The sequence below is a fragment of the Echinops telfairi genome, unplaced genomic scaffold (assembly GCF_000313985.2).
Source record: "Echinops telfairi isolate 266 unplaced genomic scaffold, ASM31398v2 ScPeMD7_7458;HRSCAF=8496, whole genome shotgun sequence".
Classification (NCBI taxonomy): domain Eukaryota; kingdom Metazoa; phylum Chordata; class Mammalia; order Afrosoricida; family Tenrecidae; genus Echinops; species Echinops telfairi.
The window spans coordinates 3,799,511-3,807,825 of NW_022111358.1; the positions used below are offsets into that span (position 1 = coordinate 3,799,511).

At 38.0% G+C, this 8,315-nt stretch overlaps 1 non-coding gene across 1 annotated transcript; it reads left to right on the forward strand.

Moving 5' to 3' along the window:
• The first annotated feature begins 7,189 nt into the window (after positions 1 to 7,189).
• On the forward strand, positions 7,190 to 7,352 carry LOC115872963. The gene has a single exon (XR_004048154.1). It is a non-coding gene; the product is annotated as a U1 spliceosomal RNA (small nuclear RNA).
• Positions 7,353 to 8,315: the final 963 nt, after the last annotated feature.

The window sequence follows — 8,315 nt, forward strand, 5'->3', positions numbered from 1 at the left end:
GCTATATCTTGTAATAGCGGGCACCATCAGCTTTCTTCACCATATTTGCTTATGCACCCATTTGTTTTCCGCATTTGTTTTGCAAAGGTGAATATCATACATTGATTGCCACATTATTAGAACAAACCATTCTTATACTGAGGTAAGAATTTAAGTAGAGGCCCAAAGTCCATCTGCTTCCTTATTATATTTATATAAATATATATATATATATAGACAAATACTCCTATCTTTATATATATACATATCTATATTTATACCTGTATATATAATTTTACTTTATTGTTTGCTCTTTTTCTTTCCTCTTTTCCCACTATCACGTTTACCCATGATTCACCTCTCAGTAATTTGTCTTGGATACATTTCAATTGATCAGCCACAGCCAGAAATGCTACACCCTCCTCACCAGCAATTTTAGATCTCTTGCTATTCCCCTGTCACTGTCTTATTCGCTCACCACTCCCCGCCCCCCACCTCCTACTCTTCCATGTCCCCCTTCCCCCAGCCATTGGTCCCATTGCTGTCTCCTTGGGATTGCTTATCCTGCCTGTCTTTTTTTTTAAATCAATACACCTGCGTATCTTATAGATAGACACCAAAAGAAAAAGGGAAAAAAGAGAGAGACCATACAAATAGTTCAAAGTCCTGACTGTTATCCCAACCCAGTGTAGATGAATCTCTCTCTGTTAAATAGCGAGCAGGCCCTGTTACAATCCATCAGTCCAATCTCCTTTTCTTTCAGGGTTCCATATCCCAGGACCTGCTTGCCTGACAGCACTTAGACCCCTTTAGTCCTCAGCATTCATGACCAAGGGGTGTGCCTTCTACAAGACCCCATTGCTCTTCCTGCAGTCAGGCTCTAGTGCCCCCCCCGCCCCCCCCCCTCCCACACACCTTTAAACTTTCAGTGTGGCCCCTTGTGAGTATTCCCCATCTATTTCAGATGAGGTGCTAAGTGCTGCCCCCTCCCACTCCAAGTCAGAAAACTCAAATGGGGATTCCTTAAGGATTTCATGACTTTGTTCCCGTTGCTGGTCTGTTGCACTCTTCTCTTGGTTTGCCCCCATGTGAGTGGGTCAGACCAGCCGCTCTCTCCAGCTGTGTCTTCAGTGCTGTCCTCTGTAGCGCTGTCATCTAGGGAGGGGGCACCATGTCTCCAGCTGAGGCTGGCCCTGCAGTGCTCTCTGTGAACAAGCTGCTCTGAGTAGGATCATAGTCCTCAAGGCTTGGTGCACCAGAATGGGGTCTACTCTCTCTCTCTCTCTGCCTTTCCTGTGGAGACATAAACAATACCCTCCCCTTGGGTCAATTAGTGCCCTGGTCCCCCAGTGCTGTCTTTTTACTACCCCCCACCCCTCTGATGGCCATAAAGGCATTGTGAGGGGGTGGGGAGGATGTCTTTCAGCACCAGTGCTATCTGCATCTTTTTTTTCCTTTCTTTCTTTTTTTTTTTTTTTTTTGATGACATGCATCATTAGGTTTGATCTGGCTCTTCCCAGAGTATCTCGTCTTCACCCTGGGAACTGTGCAATATGTACATTTTCCCCTAGCAAGCATTTCTTCAGGTATGTGTCTTCTTTGGTATGTCTTTTGAATATCTTCTTTGGTACAGTGTCTGTTTATGTCTCCTGTCCATTTTTTAAATTGGATTCTTTGCCGTTTTGTTGTTGAAGGTCTTATAAGTTGTAGAGATAGTCTCTTAACAGGTATATCATAGCCAAAAATTGTTTTCCAGTTTGTAGTTTCTCTTTAGTCTTTTGGAGAGGAGTCTTCTGATGAACATCAATATTTAATTTTTTCAGAGATTCCAGTCATCTATTTTATTTTGTGCTGTTTGTGCATTTTTAGTTTTATTTGATAGGTTATACAATGAATTAGAACCCCTAGGTTTACCTCTATTTTTTCTTCCATGATATTTATGGTTTTAAGTTTACATTTAGGTCTTTGATCCATCTTGGGTTTTGTATATGATATGAAATATAGATTCTGTTTTCATGTTTCTGTAAATGGATACTTAGTTTTCCCAGCATCATTTACTAAAAAAAGATCTCTTGTCCATTTGATGAGGTCTGACCCTTTATTGAAAATCAGCTGTTCAAGTGGATGGGTTCACTTCTGAGCTATCAGTTCTGTTCTACTGGCCTGTTTGTCTGTCATTGTACCATTCCCAGGCTGTTTTAACTATTATAGCTGCATAGCAGAAATGTGAGGCCTTCTCCTTTGTTCTTCCTCAGTAATGCTTTTTACCTATGCAGGGCCTCCTTACTTTCTAAATTAAGTTGATGATTAGTTTTCCCATTTCATTAAAGAATTTTGTTGGAATTTGGATCCAAATTGTAGTATATAGGGAGAGATTACTTTGGGTAGTTGGAAATTTTCACAATGTATTCCTATCTATGAGTATGATACATCTTTCCATTTATGTAGGTCTTTTTTGGTTTCTTGTATTAGTGTTTTATAATTTCCTTTAGATAAAATTTTTATATCCCTGATTAGATTTATCCCTAAATATTTTATCTTTTGGGTAGCTATTATAAATGGCATTGTTTTACCAATTTCCTTTTCAGAACTTTCTTTGTTAGTATAGAGCAGTGGTTCTCAACTTTCCAAATGCCATGACCCTTTAATACAGTTCCTCATGTTCGGGTGACACACCCCATTCCCCCCCCCCCCAGGAAATTATTTTTGTTGCTACTTCATAACAGATTTTGCTACTTTTATGGATCGGGTGACTCTGTGAAAGGGTCGTTCGACCCCTAAAGGGGTGGTGAACCACAGGTTGAGAACTGCTGGTATAGAAAAAACTCTGATATTTGCATGTTGATCTTATATACCCTGCTACTTTGCTGAATTCTTATAGTAGTTCTAGTAACTTTCATGTAGAATTTCTGGGATTTTCTATCAATTTGGATGCTTTTCGTTTTTCTTTTTCTGCTCTATGACTTTCACTAGAACTTCCAGTACAATATTGAGTAAGAGTTGTGATAAAGGACACCCTTGTCTGGATCTTGTTCCCAAGGGGAATGCTTTCAGTTACTAGTGAGAATAGCTGTTACTTTTGTTATATGTCTTTAATTATATTGAGGAATTTCTCTTCTGTTCCTATTGTACTGAGCTTTTTGAACATGAATAGGTATTGGATTTTCTGCAATGATGGATATGATCATGTAGTTCTTTTTCTTTTTTTATTTATGTGGTAGATGATGGTGATTAATTTCCAAATGTTGAATCACCCTGGCATGCCTCGCATTAATCCCATTTGAGCAAGCTGTATTATTATTTTTTTAACTTTTTATTGTGAACTAAGTGGGTGTTTACCTTTCAGATATTATTTTGTCTGTCAGCAATTTAAAATTTATCAAACCTCCCAATAGCTTGCTCTGTCCCTTGCCATTTTTTTTCCCTCTTCTCCCTCTTACAGAATATTATCTTCCCCTTCACCTAAATTAGTACCTGCCTACCCTCTAGCCTATTGCTTCCTTTTCCACCCGATGTATTATTTTATTTCAAATGATAATACTTTTGGTTAGAATTATGTTGAGAATTATTGCATCTGTATTCATGAGAGCTATTAGTCTGTAATTTTCTTTATTGCTGTTCTTGTCTGGCTTTGGTATCAGAGTTATACTGACTTCATAGAGTGGCTTCAGGATTATTCCATCCTTTTCTATGTTTTGGAATATTTTGAGTAGAATTGGTATCAACTCTTCTCTGGCTGTTTGGTAAAATTCTTTAGTGAAGCTGTCCAAGCCAGAGCTGTTTTTGGTTGGGAGTTTTAAAGTTGCTTCAATTTATTCTTTGTTTATGAATCTGTTCAAAATCCGTTTCTCCTCAGTTTATGTCACTTTATGCAGGTAACATGTTTCTAGAACTCTTTCCATTTGTTCATTGTCATTCCTGCCTGTGTTAGTTAAGGACGAGGCCAAACTGCTACGAAAAAGAAACAGCTACGTAATTGAGATATTAAGACTAAGTTCATTTCTCCCTCATGTAGCAGTCATACTCACCTCTATACTTGCCTGTTTTGATAGAACACTGACATTGCTTGTTACAGAGCGCCTGTGCAGGCGCCCACTTTTTAATTTTTGCTGCTTTGAATATACTTCCAACTGAAAAATGAAAACCCTCCAAAAAACACTTCAGAATCAAATAGAAATTGAGAATAAATAAACTGAGGATCTAAAAAGTACCCTTGTCCCTTCACCATTCCCTTCCATAGGCATAGAACTCATAAGTTTGAGGACATCTCTTTTTCTATGTTTAAAAGTTCCTTTTTGAAGTAATCAGAGGAAGGAGAAGGGTGAGCATGATGGTGGGAAAGGAAGAAGGCAAAAAACAGGAACGATTTAGGAAGCAAAGCTATGGATAGAGGTATAAAGATAGGTGTGCACTTATGTAATATATTAATTAATAAAAATAGAGGTATTGGCATATGTGCACATATTTATATGGCAATACATTGAGGAAGTGGACGGACGTTGGGCCTCTGATCAAGCCCTCCATCATCCCAAGAACACTTTGTTCTAACAACCTGACATTATGTGATGCTCACCTTCCTGGCACAATCACTGAAGACAAAAAAGGGTACACAAACAAATGTGGTGAAGAAAGCTGATGGTGCCTTGCTATCAAAAGATAGAGCGTCTGGGCTCTTAAAAGCTGGAAGTTAAACAAGCAGCCATCTAGCACAGAAACAACAAGGCCATATGGAAGGAGCACACCAGCCTGTGCAATCATGAGGTGTTGACAGGATCAGGTAACAGACATCAGAAGACCCAAAACAAATATATTGTTGAGAATGAGGGGGAGTCTAAGCAGAGACCCAAAACCCATCTGTAGACAATGGGTTTCACAGAAGGGTCACAAGGAAGGGGGGTGGGAGGGATGAGTCAACCAGAGTGAAGTATAGCACCAATGAAACACACAATACTCCTCTGGTTCCTTGAGGCTTCCTCACCCCCCACTATCATGACCACAGTCCTGCCTTTCACTGTGGGCTAGGCCAGAGGATGCATACAGGTAGAACTACCCCTGTGGGTTTCCAAAGCAGTAAATCTTTAAAAAATATATATATATTAAAAGCTTATTTTATTGGGGGCTCTTACAACTCTTATAACAATCCATACGTCAGTTGTATCAAGTATATTTGTACATATGTTGCCATCATTCTTTTCTAGACATTTACTTTCTGTTGAGCCCTTGGTATCAACTCCTCTTTTCTCCTTAATGAGAGCAGAAAGCTTAATCTTTCTCCCATAGAGTGAATGGTTGATAGGCCTAACTGTTGACCTTGAGATTAACAGCCCAATATGTAACCAACTACCAACCATCAGAAGAGGAAATTGAGGCACTGATAAGGGATAGAACAGGATTAGAATAGTGCAAGCTGCGTGTTGTAAAAGAAAGATCTCTGGCCTGATACAAGTCAGGAGAACATTTTTTCTGACTTTGCTACTACCTCTTAACTCTGGGACCCTGGCCAGTCACTTCATCTACATGGTCCTTGTTTTTTCATCAGAGAAAGAGAGTTGAATCTCTCAGGTATTCCTGTCTAACCTTTGCATTCAAAGATACTATGTACTCATGGTAAAATTATCCAGAACTATGGAGTAGAAGTTGGAAGAGTGCTATAATTGGGTTTTGTTCCTTGGATCTTACAGTAGTTATTGGCAGGCATGCAGAACAGGCCGAGGGATAATTCTACTAACTGACGTCTGTCCTTGAAATGGAAACCTTTGTCCCTGTACAGGAAAGGTGATTTACCTGCTATCTCTTAGAAATATATTTTTAGATACTCCTAGGGTTTTATTAAGGATCTACTCAGAAGTGGTTCAAGATTTAAATATATTTTCTAATAGGTTAATATATTACTGGCTAAAATTAAGTTTTTTTAGAAACTTGATTTTAAATTTTTTCTTTAAAATGGACCTTTTTGATTCATGGGTAGAAGAGGAAGGGAGGTGGAGGGTTGGAGAAATTTAGGAACCAGATTTTAGTTTGGACTGGGATACTAATGGGTTTGTACTTCCTTGTTTGTTTTTCAACATCCTGTGACCAATGAAACTCAATTATAATATTCATAGTAGCTACCATTTATAGAGTGCTTACCGTGCCTGGCAATACTTTGGCAGGAAACCTGTAAGATCTTTATGAAACTAATTGAGGGGTATTTTTAAAAAAATAACTGAGGGACAAAGGGGGAACCAATTGCAATGATAACAACCCCCCACCCCCTACTCCCGGGGGCCGAGCAACAGAAATCGTGGGTAAAGGGAGACAGCAGTTGGTGTAAGATATGAAAATAATAATGATTTGTAATTTATCAAGGGGTCACGGGGCAGGGGGGAGCTGATACCAAGGGCTCAATAGAATGTAAATGTTTAGAAAATAATGATGGCAACATATGTGCAAATATGCTTGATACAATTGATGTATGGATTGTTATAAGTGTTGTAAGAGCCCCCAATAAATGATCTTTTAATTAAAAAAAATCAACTAATCACAGGGTGAGAAAAATCCCTGAGTTTAGTCTGGGGAAGGCAGTATTGAGGCTGTGCTTTTGGGAATATGGAAGGGATATGAAGTTACAGCCAACTACGTGACAAATGGAAGCAAGCAGGCAGGGTCTTGTTTAGTTTCTGCTCTATAGAAGTAGCAGTGAGCCAATAATATATGGATTTGAAGACCCATTCCCCAGGATTTGCCAGTCCTGTTATTGATTCATGATTTTCATTTCATTTGGAACATTATTCATCTATGACCTTGGTTTGTGGTTGAATTCTACTGAGAATAAAATCAGCAAATTATATATTTAAAAAAAGCCTGAGTAAATGGAGATCTAAGCATGTTCCTTAAGGGGATGGGGGGAATTTAATGTTGTTAAGCAGTTTCTACTCAATTATTCTTTTAGTACACTAGTTAGAATCTCAACAGGCTTTCTCTTGCAATTTGGTAAGCTGATTCTAAAATTAAGTGGAAGAAAAAATGCTCAATATTTTAAATTAGAGATTGAGAAGGGTGTACTCTAGCAGGTATGAAAATATATTATGAATAATTATTAAGCAGTATAGATTAATGACAGCTGTAGATCTGTGTATCTGTCACTCACTCATCACTGCTTTTGAGTCAATTCTGACTCCTAGTGACCCTATAGTACAGAATAGAATTACCCCTGTAAGTTTCTAAGACTATACTTGCCTGGCAGGGGAGAGACCATGATCACAAAGGTGGTTTTCCAGGGCGAGGCTTATCCATTGCACTCTGGATGTGCTGACCCCTGCGATTTCCCCAAATGTGGGAAACTCAGCTGCATAATTTGTGGTAGTGGGGGACTGCATTCGCGCTCTCCCGTTTAAAAATAAAAAAGTTTCCAAGACTGTAAATCTTTATGGGAGTAGAAAGCCTTATAATTCTTTTAGGGAGCAGCTGGGGGGTTGTTGTTGTTTTGTTTTGTTTAGCTGGTGGTTTTGAACTGCACCCAACACATAATCCACTACACCACTAAGGCTCCTTATGTATATATAGAGTCTTACTATCCGATAGAGGTGGTCTTTTGAATCACTGGAATAGGAAGGGACTACAAATGGACTTGGTAATTAGCTTTCTAGATGAAAGAAAATAAAGTTAATGACCACATCAGACCAATCTCAAAAATGAATACCAGATAGATTACCATATATACTTAAATATAAGCCAAGTTTTTCAGCACATTTTTAATGCAGTTTTTGTAGTGAAATTAGGTGCCTCGGCAGATATTTGGGTCAACTTATTCTCTAGTATATACAGTATATTTTTCAGTATATAAAATTATTAAAAGAAAATACAGGAAAGTATGCTTTAACCTTGGGGTAGGAACAGCCTTCTTAAATAAATCACCAAATATTCCATTTCTAAAGTGTCAAATACAAAATTTAATATATGGAATATACTATAGATTATATTTCAAAATAAGCACCAATCAAGAAATACTGAAGTTATGTAACAAATGCTTAGTATTCAGAATATATAAAGAACTACAAATAATAAAAAACATACCTAATGGGAAAAATTAGCAAATTCTTAGGAGGAGTAATAAAAACAGTGTATTAAAAAAAGATGTTCAACCTTATTAGAAGATCAGAAATGGAAATTAAAACTATAGAATGATATTTTTCATCTGGATAAGGAAAAATACTTAATTTGATAATGCATGACCTGATAAAGGGATAGGAAGAACAGTGCACTTTGGCAGTATGTATATAAATTTTAACTGCCTGCCCCTCATGACTCAGTGGTTCCCTCCTTAATATTCCTTAGAAAAAACATTCTTACATGTT